The sequence below is a fragment of the Podarcis vaucheri genome, assembly GCF_965113315.1.
Source record: "Podarcis vaucheri genome assembly, chromosome: 1".
Taxonomy (NCBI): Eukaryota; Metazoa; Chordata; class Lepidosauria; order Squamata; family Lacertidae; genus Podarcis; species Podarcis vaucheri.
Window position 1 is genome coordinate 108384071 of NC_138759.1, and position 17994 is coordinate 108402064.

Here is a 17994-nt window from a genome sequence, read left to right on the forward strand (position 1 = left end):
AACCAGAGGTACCACTGTAGTTTTGGAGAGGGCAGGGGATGCATGATGAGATGAGATGAATTTCTTCCATCAGATACAAAGAAGTAAACCTGTCATTCTGATGAAAGATAGCTAGCATCCTATATGGGTCAAATATCCCCTTAATTTTGGTATACGTTTGAAGTGAACACATCATTCTTTGTGTCCTGCCCTCCCCCAATCCTTTGACAAGCCTTAAAGATCTCGAGGGCAACTCCATTTACCGTGCCTCATGTGACCTGATATGCTTTCTATGTGGTTCTGACAAAGCTGCCGAAGCAGCTGGGCAGCCAATGGCCTTTCATACAGTGAGGCACACCCTCCAGAGCAGGACTCTCATTGGCCAATTTAAAAGGCAGGAACTGGCGGGAACTCCAGCCAGCTACCTAGGTGGCCAGGGAAATTTCCCCAACAGTCACCTGGCCATGTGCATTCTGGCCGCCCGCTGGTGGTGATTGTGAAGATCTGCAACAACCACACACCCAAAGGAATAGGTAGGCATCCATCATGAAAGCTGGTGACAGGACAAGCATCCATTATGAAAGCTGGTGACAGGACAGGACGCACATCAACCAGTCAGAATGCATTTTAAGGCAGTTCATTGAACCACTTGGGCTTTCTAATTTTCTTATTCTGTTCAAGACTCTTCTAAGATCTTTGTATACACACTTGACTTTCGTATCATGCATCATTCTTCCATGATGGCAAGATAGTGTCTCTGGGATTCCCTGGTGATCTCTCATCGAGGAACTGACCAGATCCAGACCCACTTAGCTTCAGCAAAGTTGCTGTGTGGTGTTCCTTCAAACCAATGCTTTTAGTATGTCAGTTTCTTCATGTAATTTTCCTCTTCAGTTGTATTAACACTGGAATTACAATTACAGTGGTACCTCAGGTTACATACGCTTCAGGTTACAGACTCCGCTAACCCAGAAATAGTGCTTCAGGTTAAGAACTTTGCTTCAGGATGAGAACAGAAATCGTGCTCCGGCAGCGCAGCAGCAGGAGGAGGCCCCATTAGCTAAAGTGGTGCTTCAGGTTAAGAACAGTTTCAGGTTAAGTACGGACCTCCGGAACGAATTAAGTACTTAACCTGAGGTACCACTGTACTGTAATTGCTATTGATACCATTGCTCTCCATTTCCTTGCTGTTGGTGTACTAGATAATGTTAGTATGGAGTGCAACTCTGAGGTATTTCTGCTTCTTGTGCATTGATGGCATGGTTATATATCTGGAAGAAGTGCATAGGCGATAATATTTGTACAGTGGTAACTCGGGTTAAGAACTTAATTCGTTCTGGAGGTCCGTTCTTAACCTGAAACTGTTCTTAACCTGAGGTACCACTTTAGCTAATGGGACCTCCTGCTGCCGCTGCGTGATTTCTGTTCTCATCCTGAAGCAAAGTTCTTAACCTGAGGTACTATTTCTGGGTTAGCAGAGCGTCTGTAACCTGAAGCGTCTGTAACCTGAGGTACCACTGTACCTTGTTAAATGTGGTGTAGCAATGATTGTGTCAGCACCAAAGCAGTCCCCATAAAATGTTGACTGCACCAGTCAAAAAGGCAAAACAAGCTGGTAAGAGTAGGTGATGATGTTGCTGCTGTTTCATTGCTGATCAATTATTACTACCCCTATTGTAAAATCACCAGTGTATGTGGCCCCTGCCCTACAATCCTATGCCTGCTTACTCAGATCTTTAAGATCTTTATTGTTCAATGCAGCTTTAACTGCTAAGCAAAGAAAGTTGTCAGAAAATGGCAAAAGGGCAGAAAAAGCGCCGGAAATTCCCTAGGTGACAACTACAAAGCACAATATCCTGAAAAATAGCAACATAAATTCTGTATCTCAAATTTCATAAATTGTGGGTTAATGAAACGAATCAGAGTGTGATTGCTTAGCAGTAGTTTATATTCAGGACGAGAGCTTTGGTAAGAGAAGAAACAAGATGTAGAGCAATACATAGAAAATGAGTAGGATTCAAATCCCAGCTAAGCTCAAAGTGAAAATGAATTTCTTCCTTTGATACATGTCCCCATTTATGCAGATAACAAAAACGCCAGGTGTGGAGTCTTACATACTCAAACCTGGTTGAAGCTTTTGCCCAGGGATGCCAAAAGGTAAAATACTGAACATCTTATATTTAAAAATGGAGGAGGTAAGAGGTTCAAGCAAGCCTGCCCTGGGCTGTGCGTTTCTATATGTGAAATGTAAAAGAGAGGTACAGAGGTGCTTTATGATCACCCAGTAATTATGCATCGTCTACACATTGGTACTCTGAAGTCTGAGTCTTGAATCTTGACATTAATGAACGATCTCTGGTTGGCCATAGATTTCTGAACTATCTATTCCACATGGAAATACCATTGTTCCTTTTATCTTGGACTTGCTCCTGGACTCAGCCCTGAGGTGGTGGAGAGGAGTGCATTCGCACAGCTAAATCTAGCGCATCAGCTACGCCCATTCCTTGAGATGTCTGATTTGACCACAATAGCACACGCCCTTGTTACACCCATTTTGGATCACAACAGCATGCTCTATGTGGGGCTACCTTTTAATCCCTGGTGCCAACTCCAGGGGGCCGTGAGTGCCTAGGCATCCACAATAATATATTTGTGGGGGCTGCCCTTCCCTGCTGTCTCCATCTCTTCATGTGAAAAAGAAGCTGCCATGTCTGGCTCTGCTTGCTCCTCCACCACCATCACCTCCTGGTCCGTGAGGGCGGAAGGGAAAGAGCCACTGCCACCAGCCGCCTTGTCCACCTCTGCCTCGCCACCACCTCCTGATCTGTGAGGGGGAGGGAGGAAGAAGTGTTGCCGCCACTGCTGTCTGGTGTGTGTGACCTCATACACACCACATGTATTATTATCAGTGGGTTTTTTCTGGGGGAACACAGGGGTACGCATAGCCCTAAACATTTTGTGAATCTTTGTACTTTGTCCATTTACTGTATTTATTTTCCCCGATTTAAACTATAAAATGGTGGTTTTCTTGGGTCAGAATGAGAGGACTCCCTAAACATTTAAAAGAAAAATAATATTAATTGGATTTATATATCGCTCTATACCCAGGTGTCTCAGGGCGGTTCACAGAATAAAATCAAGATATAGAACCACAAAATCCAAAATAAAAATAAAAACAGCCCAACCAAAAAAAAAAAAAAAACCTTTTAAAAGGGCATAGGATGTAAATCAGATCAACCAAAGGCCTGGTTAAAAAGGAACATTTTTGCCTGGCACCTAAAAGTGTATAATGAAGGCGCCAGGTGAACTTCCCTGGGGAGAGCATTCCACAGATGGGGAGCCACTGCAGAGAAGGCCCGTTCTTGTGTTGCCACCCTCCAGACCTCTCGAGGAGGCGGCACACGAAGGAGGGCATGTGCGTGTGATGTCACACTTCTGCGTTACATTGTGGGCACCCACAATCTTTGGCATGAGAGGACGCCTGTGGAAGCCACCAAGTCAGAGGGAACCAGGTTGTGGAAGGTTGGTTTAGTGGCCTGTCCTATTACTCCAACTTTAAGAAGTGCACTTACACCAACACAGTCCTATACATATCTACTAAAAAAGGGGGGGTATTAAGTTCAACAGGGCTTACTCACTGTTTATAGGATCACAGTCTTAAATATTTAGATGAATAGATATGTGGATTAAAATAACAATGGAGAGAGTTCACTCCAACTGTTGCTCCAACTGGAAAACATTAATACAGCGTCTGAAACTCTGAGTCATCTCATCTCACGGTATGTTCTTCATGCCTGTATCTGCCTAGTGGATACAGAAAGAAAGTCAATATTCACATGCTGAGGCTTCTTATTTGCAGAGTCTGCTTGAAAGTTACAATGGGGAGATTGCGGGAGAAACTGCTAAGGCAAGTAATCTGGAAAATACTTGAGATAAATATGAACTGTTTTGCAGGGAGCATTAGAACTAAGAATTTGAAAAATAAGTGCAGGAACATCTTTGCATACATTTTTAAGGGGGAGCCATGTAGCCCAGTCTTGTCTACTCAGCAATTAATGCTGCTGTGCAATTGGGTTTATTCCCAAGTGTGCATAGGATAAGTCTTAGGCATGGTGAGAACTAAACCTGGTAAGATTTGCTTTCAAGAAATTCAAATAAAACCAGGCTACAAATTATTAAAGGCAAATAAATTTCTAAGAGTTGGCTCAATTGGTACTTAGAGAGAGTCTAAAGTGGCTTGGGCAACCCAGCCAGATGGGTTGGGTATAAATAATAAAAATTATTTATTTATTTAATCATCATCATCATTATTAAGTGTATGTTCCTATGAGCAAATTGTAATGGGTAAACTAAGAGCTGGTGGATATTGGCTGCAGCAACCACTAGGATAATTCCTCTGAAGATTTGGACTGAAGTGTCACTAGTATGCAGGTTACTTACAGTATCTTCCACCTCTTTGCTATCTACTCATCTCACAAAGGATGCCTAACTTCTGAAGAAGGAAGTGTTACCCAGATGGATGAGGGTGAGCAAGCTGGAACTGAAGCCATCACATTGGGACATTTGTTTGTTAAGCTTTTGATTTCTCCAGAACTCTTAATCTGCTAGATGGTAAGCAAATATGAAAAGGTATGGGTGGGTGAAGCTATCTCTGTCGGAATTTTGTACAACGAGGCAACTAACATTCAAATGGGGCTGTTTTCATAGCTGATGTATGTACTACACATTAATTGTGAAAATAATGTTCTTTTTTATTTAAAAAATGGGGCTGTATTAGGTGCTATTCAGGTATCGGGCTGCATATCGTTAAAGCAGAAAGATACATACATGTAGCAACCAGCTGTTACCCAGGCTTGTCTGCCATTCTTAAGTGATACACACAAGTTTGGAATTGGACAACCGGAAAACAACAAATTGTTCTTGTATTCACAAAGATAGAGATTAATTTAAGGTCATACTAGTTTTTTGTTTTTTTTAAAAAAAAGAATGGCTGGTTCTTGTTTTTGCATAGAAAGGGGAATCATTATTGTGTGTTTCTGCTTCTTAAGACACCTCTAGGCAACCTGATATCTGAGCAGCATCTAAAACACACACACCCTTTTGAATGTTTGTTGCTTCCTCCATCACTTCATCATAAGCCCTTTACAAAATGCAGACAGAGATGGTCGCACCACCAGCCAAATATATGTATTCTCCTCCCCACCCTTTTTATTTTCCCTTTTGTTTGCCACCTAGCCTGTTGAAGAGCTCTGGAAAGCTTAAAAGCTTGCATATGATTTTGTGACATTTTGGTTGGCTGTATAAAGGGATTGCCCAAATGTGGAATTTTAAACACATTCATCCACTTACACTGTGCTTATTGCCCACCCCTGCTGAAATCTACAAAGTTAGGAGACGTGAATGAAGAATGAAGACTCCGTGAAAACATCAGGGAATAAGATTGTGATAAAGTGAAAATGAATTTGAGATATAGTTTATAACAGGGATATAGAAATCCAGGCACCCACTAGCTACTCGTACCCTAGAAAACGGAATCTGACTTTCTACTACACAAGTCTGGAAGCAGGATTTTTCACCTATATGGCTCCTAAGAAATCTTCTTCCTTGCAAAATTGTTTGCACTCCTGTATATTCCCCTCATTCTTGGAAGTGGAAAGAACTCTAAAATGTGCAAAGCAGCTTTCCCTAAACTCAGACTCTTCCCAGTCTTGCAATTGGCTAATCCCTTTGCCTTCCTGTTACCTCTGTCCAATCACATGGCAAGCTTTGTAACGATATATATGCCGCAGGTTATGAAAACAGCAGGAGTCTTTTCCAGCTGATTTATTCCTCGCAGTGCACGTGGAAATTGATCCTTAAAAAGAGAGAGAAGATGGTACACCTGAAGTTTAATGGAACACTGAAACAAGCCAGCATCCCACTAAATTATCAGGCAAGAGCTAGCGACAGTGTTTTTTTTTTCTTCTAGTGGAAAAGAAAAAAAGGGTGATGCAATTAGAAATGTGTGGGTCTGGGATTTAAAAATATTTAACAATTATTTCCATTTAAAATAATTTTGGAAGAAAAATATTTTATACTTTGGGAAATAGTTTTTGACATTTTGGGGGAGTGGAGAAAGAACAATGGACCGTTTACAGGTCTACACCGTAGATTAATGAATCTAATTGAGTCTGTAGGGAAATGTTTCAGTTTAACTACTGGAACTAATTTATACATTCACTACATCGTAATAAGTCAATTTAAGTTTCTGGAAATAAAACTGGATATCCTGGGTATAGATTTGAACTATAAATTTCTGCAAGAAAGGAGTCGGTGTTCATTATACATTGTAAAATTACCATATGGACCTGTCAACACTTCTTAGCACAGCTTTGTAATAATGTCATTATTGTTTAACATTGTAATGTGCCGACTGAATTAATGCGTATGACAAAATGAATGCCTCCCAACCAGTGGTTTTGAGGGAAGTTTGGAACTATGTATTGTTGTTGTACAGACAAATCTCTCCTTATTTACAAAATCAACACCTACCCTTTGATTGAGCATGATTTGTGTTATTTTGTTTCTCTTCCTGTACCAGCTTGAGACCCTTCCATTTTTGTCTCACAACCAAAAGTCAAATCTGAATAGTTGCCAGACGACCAAAAACATGCACATAATCAAAGTTCTGAATAAATGAGATGCTATTTTCTCATGGCTAACGCACCATCATAAAGCACGGGAAATACCCTATTAACTCAAAATATAACTTCAGATGATTTAGGCTCCAGCAATGGGTGTTTCAACTCTAGCCTTCTCTTTGTCTAGATATGCTTCCTTACACATCAGTCATTGCTAGGACTTCATTGATTGGCTGAAAATGCTGAAAGGTGGGTGCAGGCTGGTTTCTCAGAAATCAAATTAAGGTAATGAAGTTTGCATTTTTTGCATCGTATCTCAAGTTCTACGAGGACTAAAGACTTGCTTATCTTCAGGTGCAGGAAAGCTGAGAAGCCAAGGAATGCTGCTCAACCTACTCACCTAAACCACAAACACCCATAAGTGGGGGGGGGGGGTGTCAGAGTTAAGAATACCACAAAATGTATATTTTCTATGGAAGAAGAAACTTGATGCCTTAAAATCAAACAAACCACAAACACTTGACAGAATGTATCTAGTCAGCAAATAATATTTCACTGACCTGAGCCATGCTGATCAAGGTACGGCTCAGTTCTTTCCAGCTTGGTCTGATATTCACAGCAATCACTAGAAAGTGAGAGAAACACCCTCTAGCCCTCTAAAATAAAAACATCGCCGAGCATGTGTAGCTCAAGTGTCACAACCTTCTAAAATTCACTTTGCCCCAGATTCGTGGTAGCGATGGTGGACCAGGAAGGATAGGGTCTAACTAGTATTTGCTGGTATAAGCTCTGCGTTAGCTTCAGTCAGTTTAATTGCACCACAGAAGTGCCTGCCTCATATATTGTTCAGCCTTGATATAATGGAATGGAAAATGCCCAGCAAATTTTAAAGGAACTATTGGAAAGACTATTCAAGGCAGCAGAGATATGAGATGATCAGAGACCCGCCAAACTTTGAAGCATGGGAAGTCCCAACAAAAAAATTATAATTTAGGCAGAATATTTGGACTATTTGATATGTATTTGTATAATTTGGAACATTTAATGTGATTTGATTGGATTATTAAAATGGGAAACTTAATAAAAATGATTTATTTTTTTTTAAGGAAAATGCCCAGCAAATACAATGGCCAAATGGTGTCACCCATATTCTGGTTAAACTGGTAATGGTAGATATGCTATTGATAGCCTTGAATTTGGGGTACACCAATTGGCCACAAATACCAAGCGCTATACGAAGCATCTTTCTAGAGTCAGGAAGGGTTAATCTGTGGCCCTCCATATTGTGGACTCCCAACTTCCATCAGCCCCAGTCAGCAGCAGCAGAGCATATGCCCGTGCTGCCCAGGGCGAGCGTGCTCCTGGGGGGGGTGGAGGGTGCCCTCCCAGGCACGGGATAGCCATTTGGGTGCAAAGAGCAGTGCGCACGCCCTGCAGCCGGGGCAGAGAGAGACACCCTAAGAGGCAGAGCAAGCCACCGATGGTGGACATTCTGCGCACCGTGCGCCCGCTACTCCCAAGCTTCTCCCAGCTGTCAAAACGAAGGGGGAAGGAGGAATGCTGTCAATGTCACCCCCCTCAGCAAGGACACCCAGGGCAATCCGCCTCCACTGCACCCCCTTTTTCTGCCCCTGCCAGTCGGCATGGTCAATGGGCACGGGTGACGGTAGTTGTAGTCCAACAATATCAGGAAGGGCTCAGCCTCAAAATTTCGTTCACACAACAAGAATACCTTCCCCCACTGAACTGACAAGCAGACTGTTAACATGAGGGGGGGGGCTAAAAAGAGGTTTGTGGTTGGCATAGAAGACCGTCGAATGAAAAGCCTGTCTGGGTCTACTTGCACTGTATCTTTCAAGTCTTGGATTACAGCCAAGATGACTAACTGGACCAACATAACTCAGTTCTCCTCTTGAGGCTGACAAAAAAACCCACTCAAGTCAGCAGACAAATTCCAAATAATTCAACAGGCTTGGGTCCTTTATGAGCATTCTTATTATATGAAAGCACTATTGTGAAATATTTGACATTTCCTTTCATTATTTGCCCTCAACGTTGATTTTAGGATTCTGGCTGTAACTCGCATTGTGGTCAATTATCTTGCAGGAGGATCCGATATGGGAGGACGGCAAGATTTTATATCTTGTGAAAACAAACCAATGTGCTTTGTGTTGACACAAAACTAAAATAATATTAAGTGTTCATTGTATGAAACTCATTAAATACACAGTTAAGGATTAAACGGCTCCTGAAATGCTGTATTTCCATGGGATGTGTGAAGCTGCACACACACCAAAAAAAAACTGGCTGCAGAAGCTTATGGGGGAAAAGTAATCTAAAATGCTTTTTTCACAAATATTGTGTCTTATTATGCTGTCCTTAAATGGTGTGCTCCAGTGTTGTCCCATTTGAGGCTTGGAATTTCAGATAGTCATTCATGACTCTTCTGTAGCCAGTGGCAATTCCTCCAAAAGAATAAGGGGGGAAAGGAAGGAGAGAAGAGGGGGGGAATTGTATCCTAACTTCTGAATATCAAAAGAAAACTTAATATGCTACAACACAAGTATAGAACAAGCCTGCACAACTTTCAACACACCAATTGCTACCTGTGATTCCTGCATTGCAGCGAGTTGGACTAGATGACCCTATGGCCCCTCTTCCAACTCCACAATCCTATGATTCTAAGATGAGCGCAGACCACCAGCACCTATATTGCAGCTGCTTAACAACCCTGCATTTCTTTTACAGTTCTGGGTAGGAATCGAAAACAAGTTTATTATCGTCCGAAAAGGCTACCTTACATGGCTGAGACTAGCTGAATTCAGCTTGGTAGGTAACATCATTTGCGGCTGGTATAGCATAACGTTGATAGTGTCAATGCTGCACAGGGCTCCACCTTGCAAGGTGTTGACCAATTTCTGGGTGGGGGCAAGTGTACTCAAAACTACATTCAATTCCCAGTGAAGCCTGCAGAGTTCGAGAGCACTCATCACTTCTAGATGTTAGGTCGCATAGTGAGTGATCCCGAAAATGCTGACAGCCACAATCATAATTGTAGTGCCTTTACAAATTCTTACAGTGCAGTGATTTCACCTTTATGCAAATGATCATATAACGATGCAGTTTGAATGCTCCCAGCACAGCAGCCAGGTGGAGAGATACCTCTTTCTGAATTCCTCTTTGTTACATCAGAAAATTATGGTAATGTGTACTGCATTCTTAAGGAAATGCTTCCTTTATGGATCTCAGAGCTATTATGGCTAAGGAGCACAGTTCCACAGAGGGCCGGGGGCGGGGTATTTAAACTGAGTGTAGATTTTGGAACCCCAAACAAGATTTTCTCCCAAGGAGTCCTATTCACATAGATTTTATTTTTTAAATGTATTTATAATACACTTTCTGATTAAAAGTCATGGTTGTGGCTAAGAAAGCATTGAAAATGAGATAAAATTGTTGCTTAAAAAACCCAACCACACCTAATTATGTAGACAAATGAATCAGAGCATCAAAAACAGGTAAAAATGTAAATAGAGCCACCTCCAAGATCTCTGGAGTACCTGGGCCTCGTGTCTAAGTGCCAGCGAGGGGAAAAGTTTCCCTTTGGAAAGGATTTTGATCACTTTGGTGCAAGTGGAAAGTTGGGAAAGCACTCCAGCACTGGCAGGAGGATATTAGACATACCGACGCATGGCAAACTCAAGAAACACAGTCTTACTTTGAAGTAAATCTTGTGGAGCTCAATGGCATTTACCCGGTACCAAGGGTGATTAGGATTGTCATCCTAAGACCACATTGCAGTTCTAGGTTTTACACATATTTACTTGGAAGTAACCAATCAAATTGTGGTGCTGGAGGAGACTCTTGAGAGTCCCATGGACTGCAAGAAGATCAAACCTATCCATTCTGAAGGAAATCAGCCCCGAGTGCTCACTGGAAGGACAGATCATGAAGCTGAGGCTCCAATACTTTGGCCACCTCATGAGAAGAGAAGACTCCCTGGAAAAGACCCTGATATTGGGAAAGATGGAGGGCACAAGGAGAAGGGGACGACAGAGGACGAGATGGTTGGATAGTGTCTTTGAAGCCAGAAACATGAGTGTGACCAAACTGCGGGAGGCAGTGGAAGACAGAAGTGCCTGGCGTGCTCTGGTCCATGGGGTCACGAAGAGTCGGACACGACTAAACGACTAAACAACAACAACAACAACCAATCAAAGTAATCCATACAGAGAGAGGGAGCGAGCAGGCGAGCAGGGGAAGAAAGGCTGGGCAGCCAGGTGGACAGACATGCACACACCGCACACTTACATGCGCCTGCCGCAATCGCTATGCTTTCCTTGCTCATCCTGGAGGCAAGCTGGAAACAGAGGGCGGTACCTGGCTGTGGGGAGGCAGCCAGGAGGAGGCGGGTATGCAGGTTGGTGGGGGAAGCCAATATTGAGGGGGCTGTGCTCCCAGATGAAAATTATTGGGGAAGGGGACCAAGGGATCCCAATCTAGATTTGGCACCTATGCCCTCCAGCACTGAAGTGGTAACACTGATTTCACACACCTTCACACAGATCTGGGAAATCTGGAATTTCAAATGTTGTTGACCAGACAAGATTTGCATATTACAAATTTCAGGTGCACTGGATAAAAGAACTGTGAAAAAACAAAAGCAAAGGGGGGTGGGAATGAAGGAGTCCACATTCCAACCAACGGAGGTGTGTTAATTTTGTTTTTCAGTTACATTTGTGCACTCCTACTGAGCACTACCATTTCAGTTGTTACATTTTCCCTAAGCTTTTGCATCTAGAAAAACAAAGGAGGGGGCGATATTATTTAGAAATTTACGTGCCGCCATTTGGCAAAAGGCCACAGGGCATTTTACAGGGTAACAACAACATAAGAGCCTACAACCCAGTAACTTTGCAAACAAACACAACCGTTTCAATACAACTCCTAATGAAAGCAGCAACGTCAAACTAGACATTGGAATCAGACCTTCATGTGCTGAAGAAAGAAAGAAAACATCTGCCAAATGCTCTGCATCATGGAGAGTTATTAGTATATGGATTTAGTTACTGTAGTTAAGTATGTTTTGCTATTCAGGGCATGTCTTACCATCAGGGTTGCTATTAAAAAAGATGCAGAGCCCTCTTGTTACACATCAAGGGGGCACTCATCTGCATATGCCACTTGAAGGGAAGCTCATAGCTGTCGAAAGGCTACTTCTCAATTCCCCAGGTATTTTAAATGACCAAACAACCTGAGCACTGAAACTGATTTCCGAAAAAAAGAAAGAAAAGATGTTACTATTTGCTACTACCTAGTTCTAGATAGAGAGTATTTTTCTCCCATGAAATCTGAATTCATCACAACATAATGGGGAGTCTTTCTTGATGAGTTGGCCACATTTTGTTGGGCAAAGGAGTCTGTGGACTAAGGAAGTGGCTGCATCAATATTAGATTCCCTTCCTTCCCTATATAAGGGTAGATAATTCTATGGAGCATTGCTTTTCTAGGATGAGCAAGCTTTGGTCGTATTCAAGGGTTGTAGTATTCCAGTGGTCCAGTTTAGCTTGCACATTCCTCCCTCTCCTTAGTGTGTGTGTGTGTGTGTGTGTGTGTGTGTGTGTGTGTGTGTGTGATAGGCACCCCAAATGAATTTACAATAATACAAAATGTGTATGAAATTTAATGAACAATGCAAATATAAAATATTAACTCTAACCCCCACTTATGCCAAGTTGTTGGATTGAATGGAGATCTGCCCAACTCTCCCATCTAAGCCAGCCTGCTAGCAGCTGCCCCCAAAAGAATGCTGGGAGCACCATCCTGTTGGTGCTAGCTTCTGCCTTCCACCAACTGGAGGAGGCAAGAGGGAGATCTACTAGTAGTATCTCCATGGGTGGGGGCCAGTGGAATGCCCTAAAACAGGGAATTTCAAGGATGGAGCATGGGGCTGCGCCAGCTATTATGTGATGACATCAGGCTCAAACCAGATCTAATTACTTGTGCAGTCTGGAAACAGCACAGCAATTGCTCTGCATCAGATCCAGTTGTCCTGTCCCGCTCCTTCCACCATGGCTGCAGTTGAGTGGCATGGCTGTGGAGGCAACTCCACAAAGCCCTGCTGATGCAACCTCATCTACCCTCCTTGCAAACCAATTAGAATGTATGCTCACTGAATAGCTAATGTAGTCTGACCTCCCTGCACGCAAATCAGGATGAATGCTCAATAAACCAGTTGTCCTAACGTGATCAAAGCGTGTTCATCCAAAAAGAATGTCATGGAAAGCAGCACAAAATATCTACACCTACACACAAGGATGAACACCAGTAACCACTAGAGGCCTGGCCATCAGTGTTATCCAAATACTGGGGAAAATAAAACACCTCTGCCTGGTACCAGAAAGATGACAAAGTCAGTGCCAGGAGACCTGCCTTGGAGAAGACATTCCACAATCAGGGGGTACCATAGAAAAAGGCTCATTCTCCCATTACCACCCTCCAAATATCTCTTGGACTGGATCTCAGATCTCAGAGTCCAGATAGGTTCATTGAAGAAAGGCAGTCCATGGGGTGTTGGCATCCCAAGCTGTGAAAGCCTTTATAGGTCAGAACCAGCACCTTGAATTGGGCCAGGAAGCAGTGCAGGTGGGCCAGAACTGGAATTTTATGTTCAGACTTGTGAAATCCATTCAGTAATCTGGCTGCCACATTGTACACTAGCTGCAATTTCCAGTTGGGAACAAACTGCAGATTCTTGTTACATCTGAATATTGAAAATGTGGTTTGTTCAAACTAGAATAAAAAAAAACACACACCACAGATTGATCCTGGTTTTACTGAATCATGGTTTGAACAAATCATAGTTTCTCATATTTTGACTCTGGGCAACTCTGGATTGTTCCAGGCCCCAAACAGAATTTCTTTACACATTTTGGAATGGTTTCTAATTTGCTGGGAGCCATCATGAACACTCTGATCACGAAAAGAAGACAGGGTATAGGTTTTCTTAAATAAGTAAATGTTTTGGAGGAAACATGCAGTGACGAGATGTCAGCATGAGGTAAGCAATAATATATTTTCCTGGGTGGGGAGGAAAGAGAGGACTGAGTATTGGAATGGTGTTTTGGCAGCAGTACCATGTCTCTGCATAATATGGTTACTCCTCCAGGAACCCCAAGCCCATCACTCACTGCAATTTGATGACAGTCTTCCATTTAGGCCTTTTATGAGGAAAATATATTTCATTGCAGTTGGCAAAAGAAATGCCCGCTTCCTAATGCAATATCATTTTCTTCTGGAATGAAGCAAGTCTGTACAGTTTAACTGCTAATGTTTACAATTGGATTTGATACTGCAAGATTTCCCTTAGGATGCAGTCTTAAGTAAGGAACAGCCGAATAGCTAAGATTCCGACCTCCGTGAATTAGTGGAATGGGCTAATCCTTGCAAACAGATAAAAATTTAAGATAGGATATTAAGATTTTTATCCAATTGCATAGATCTGTGTAGATCCAGACATATTGTGAGTTTATACAGGCAGCAACTGATAGGAAGAAATTAAATATAAACTCTGTGCCTTCTAATCCAATATCCTTCAGGACATTTTATTTCTAAGCACAGTTCTTTTATTTAACATGGACATATTGGGATTTTTTTTTAATATTATTGTTATTATTATTAGCTGATTTAGCACTAAAGCCCAAATGATAAATCACAAATTAAATGCTAATGTACAGTCATTACCGAAATGTTGAATTCTGTTTTCCATCTACGGTTATAATAGTTAATGTCACCACTTGTATAATCCCGGTGGCACCAGCCTATAAAAAGAAGATGATAAAAGTTTAGAGCATGAACTATAAATTCATCTCTTTCTCTGAAAATGAAAGGCAATTCAAGTTCAGGTAGAATATTTTATTTCACACAAACAACACCGAAAGAAATGTTAAGGATGGTTATATAGGAAGTAGAATGTTCTGCTGTTGTCACTCCACAATTCTAGATGGCATGACAAAGGGCTGAAGTCCCATTAGATTATTCCACCCCCAGCGGCATTTCCAAATGCAAGAAAAATGCACTAGGTGGAAACGATATTTAATTGCATAGAGTTGTAATAGTGCAGTATCCTTGATTGTTATGCTAGGATTAAAAAAGTTAGGAAGCTGCCTTGCGCACCCTGCGTTAGACCACAGTGGCTGGAAGTTAAAGGACAGGCAGAAGGAAGTACTTCTTCACACATCACATAGATAAACTATGGAATTCATAATCGGAAGATGGAGTTATAACACTGGCCACCAACCAACTCAAATAGCTTTAAAGGGGTGGAGGTAGACAAATTCATGGAGGACAAGGATAGCCATGAGTACTGGCCACAATGTCTGTGTACTAGCTCCAGTATTGGAGGCTGTATTCCTCTGAATACTAGTTGCTAGGGATGGGGACGCGGGTGGCGTTGTGGTCTAAACCACTGAGCCTTTTGTGCTTGCCTATTGGAAGGTCAGCGGTTCGAATCCTCATGACAGGGTGAGCTCCTGTTGCTCGGTCCCTGCTCCTGCCAACCTAGCAGTTTGAAAGCACTCCAGTGCAAGTAGAAAAATAGGTACTGCTGTAGCGGGAAGGTAAACGGCATTTGCGTGTGCTCTGGTTTCCATCACAGTGTCCTGTTGTGCCAGAATTGGTTTAGTCATGCTGGCCACATGACCCAGAAAGCTGTCTGTGGACAAATGCCAGCTCCCTTGGCCTGAAAGTGAGATGAGTGCCACAACCCCTTAGTCACCTTTGACTGGACTTAACTGTCCAGGGGTCCTTTACCTTTTTTTACCTAGTTGCTAGGGAGCACAAGTGGGGAGAGTGCTGTTGTGCTCAGGACCTGTTTGTGGGCTTCCCATAGGCATCTGGTTGGCCACTGTGAGAACAGAATGCTGGACTAGGTGAGCAGCGCTCTTCTTCCATTTGTATGACCCACCTTCTGCCTATCGATGATCTACCCACCTTCTACAGATCAATGTTTTTAATTGACACTGTCATAATTCTCCAAATACTCATACTGCTCTCTCCAGCAGACCCTGACATCACACCAACTTTTACTAAAATGTGATTTATCCTCATCACCATTGAAAAACTACACTAGCACAAGATCAGAACTTCATTGGGAACTGAGACAAGTGGGTTACCCTCCTGCTTAAAGGTAAAGGGACCCCTGACCATTAGGTCCAGTCGTGGCCGACTCTGGGGTTGCGCGCTCATCTCGCTTTATTGGCCGAGGGAGCCAGCGTACAGCTTCCAGGTCATGTGGCCAGCATGACTAAGCGGCTTCTGGCGAACCAGAGCAGCACACGGAAATGCCGTTTACCTTCCTGCTGGAGTGGTTCCTATTTATCTACTTGCACTTTGAGGTGCTTTTGAACTGCTAGGTTGGCAGGAGCAGGGACTGAGCAACGGGAGCTCCTCCTGCTTAGGGTAGAACTAAAATCAAAGTGAAATTGGGCAAAGCAAGTCTGTCCTTTTCTAAGGAACTGTCTCGGAACTCAAGAACTCTTCTGGAACAAGACATCACCCCAAATTCCCTATACCATGATATTCACCAGACATTCTTCAATAAGGTGCCTACAGAGTATAGTTTGAGAGGCTTTTGGAAAAGCCCGTCAAACCATACAGTGCATGGGAAGAGCTTAAAATACTAAACAAGTTTCAAAACGGGGGATCAATAGGCAGGCTGACTGAGCAACTCCCTTCAGTTCCAGACAGAGCCCTGAAGGCCAAATTAGGTGTGACACCATTCACACAGTAAGCAATTCTGTGAATAGCATCTCATCTACTTTGGCCCTGAGAATATAAGCAAAGAGACTTCTTTTGGAATACAAACTCACGCCACTCTCTGTGTTCTCTTTGGAAAAGCCTGTTCACATGGGCCGTTATTCTACCAGTCTTTAGTTTATTTTAGGCTTGCCTGTTGCAGACCACTTTCATCTGCTTGGTTCTGTTTCATCCTGGCTCTTGCAGTTTTAATGGGACTGCGATTTTAATTATTTTAAACTGCCATGGGAGGAAGCCTTTTTGTCATGGCCAAAACGGTGGTACAGAACCCCATCACAAGTATAGGGATTTCACTAGCATATCAAGCATATAATGGCTGCACAAATAGGCATGGTGAGAAAATTCAGTCAGTTTTCTGCTCCCATGTTCCCCAACCAAACTAAAATATCCTTCCTAAAAGGGCAAGGAACTGCAGGATATCAACAAACAAAAATGCAAATTTTAAAATGTAAGCAAAAGGACTCCGACATGTGGCTGTGCACAGAAGATGCTGTCTAGATGAGAGCATTGTGTTCAGTGGGGTTCTCTGAGCATTGAGATGCACACATCAAATGAGCACCTAATCCATGAGGTTCCAAAAGTCAAAGGTGATCAGATATGCTCCTGGTCACGTCACTTCTCACCTATATGAGAGGCTGTTATAAAAATGGTTTGTTTTAACGCTGGCAGCTCCCACAGACCAGGTATTTTAGGGTCAGTTCTGGTATTATAGTAAATGCTTTTAATGATTTGATTATCATAAGAATATCGGCTGATTATTTGTTCTGATTGCTCATTAAGGTGTTTTCTCCTGCCTGAGGAAATGTAGAAAGCTCTCTTATACCAGGGCCAGATTCAGATCACTGGTTGATCAATATCAGATATCTCCAGGATATCAGAAAATGGACTTTTCTAGCCCTGCCAGTAATTGAACTGGGATATTTTGCATGCAGAGGATGTACTCTACCAATGAGCTACAGTCCTTCTCTAAAAAAAACCTGATCAGGTAAAACTGATGGGTAAACCAGTAATAATGAAAAGCTGTAACAACTGCAGTTAGTGATAATTTGCAAAACAAAATTTAAAAGGTCCCTGAAAGTAATTTCAAAATCCTTTATCCTGCTATCCACTTTGCATTTACCATGGTTACAAATAATATCTAGTTCCAAATATATATGATTAAGATGGTTGTGACATATGACTACAGAATCTTTATATCATATACTTGTCTGCTCTTGTGAAAGAGTTCTCTGGCATGGTACTGGGCGGGGGGGCGGTTGTGGATTTATGTTCCTTTACAAACCCCTCTTACTCTCCTTAGGAAAAAAAATCTGTTTAAAAAGATTTCTGCATAAATACAATAGCTCCCTCTGCAGGTCTTGGGGAAAAAAATCAATTTAAACCCCATAAAAACATGTATCCATCACTATGGTACTTTTAATTAAAGTAGACGCTAATAATGTGCTATTCATTCCATGCTAATTGCAATTTATTTTCACACAGATTAATGCAATATATGAATGTGATCATTGCTATGAATTTTATTTTGTGTGCTAGCATTGTATTCAAATCCACTTTCATTTTGAGAATGCTAGATCTCCTT

The 17994-nt window shown here is 42.2% G+C and overlaps 2 long non-coding RNA genes across 3 annotated transcripts in view; one reads left to right on the forward strand and one right to left on the reverse strand.

Moving 5' to 3' along the window:
• The window catches only part of LOC309519338, a 41102-nt gene that overhangs the window by 8140 nt on the left and 14968 nt on the right, over window positions 1-17994 (reverse strand). Inside the window, exon 2 of one of the 2 annotated variants that reach the window (XR_014213810.1) lies at window positions 14340-14416. This is a non-coding gene — a long non-coding RNA (uncharacterized lncRNA). Of the gene's footprint in view, window positions 1-3617; window positions 3784-14339; window positions 14417-17994 lie in introns of those variants that run through there. The other variant, XR_014213811.1, reaches the window with a different exon arrangement.
• Window positions 428-8834, forward strand: LOC309519249. The gene is made up of 4 exons (XR_014213771.1): window positions 428-512; window positions 5769-5911; window positions 6787-6848; window positions 8665-8834. It is a non-coding gene; the product is annotated as an uncharacterized lncRNA (long non-coding RNA).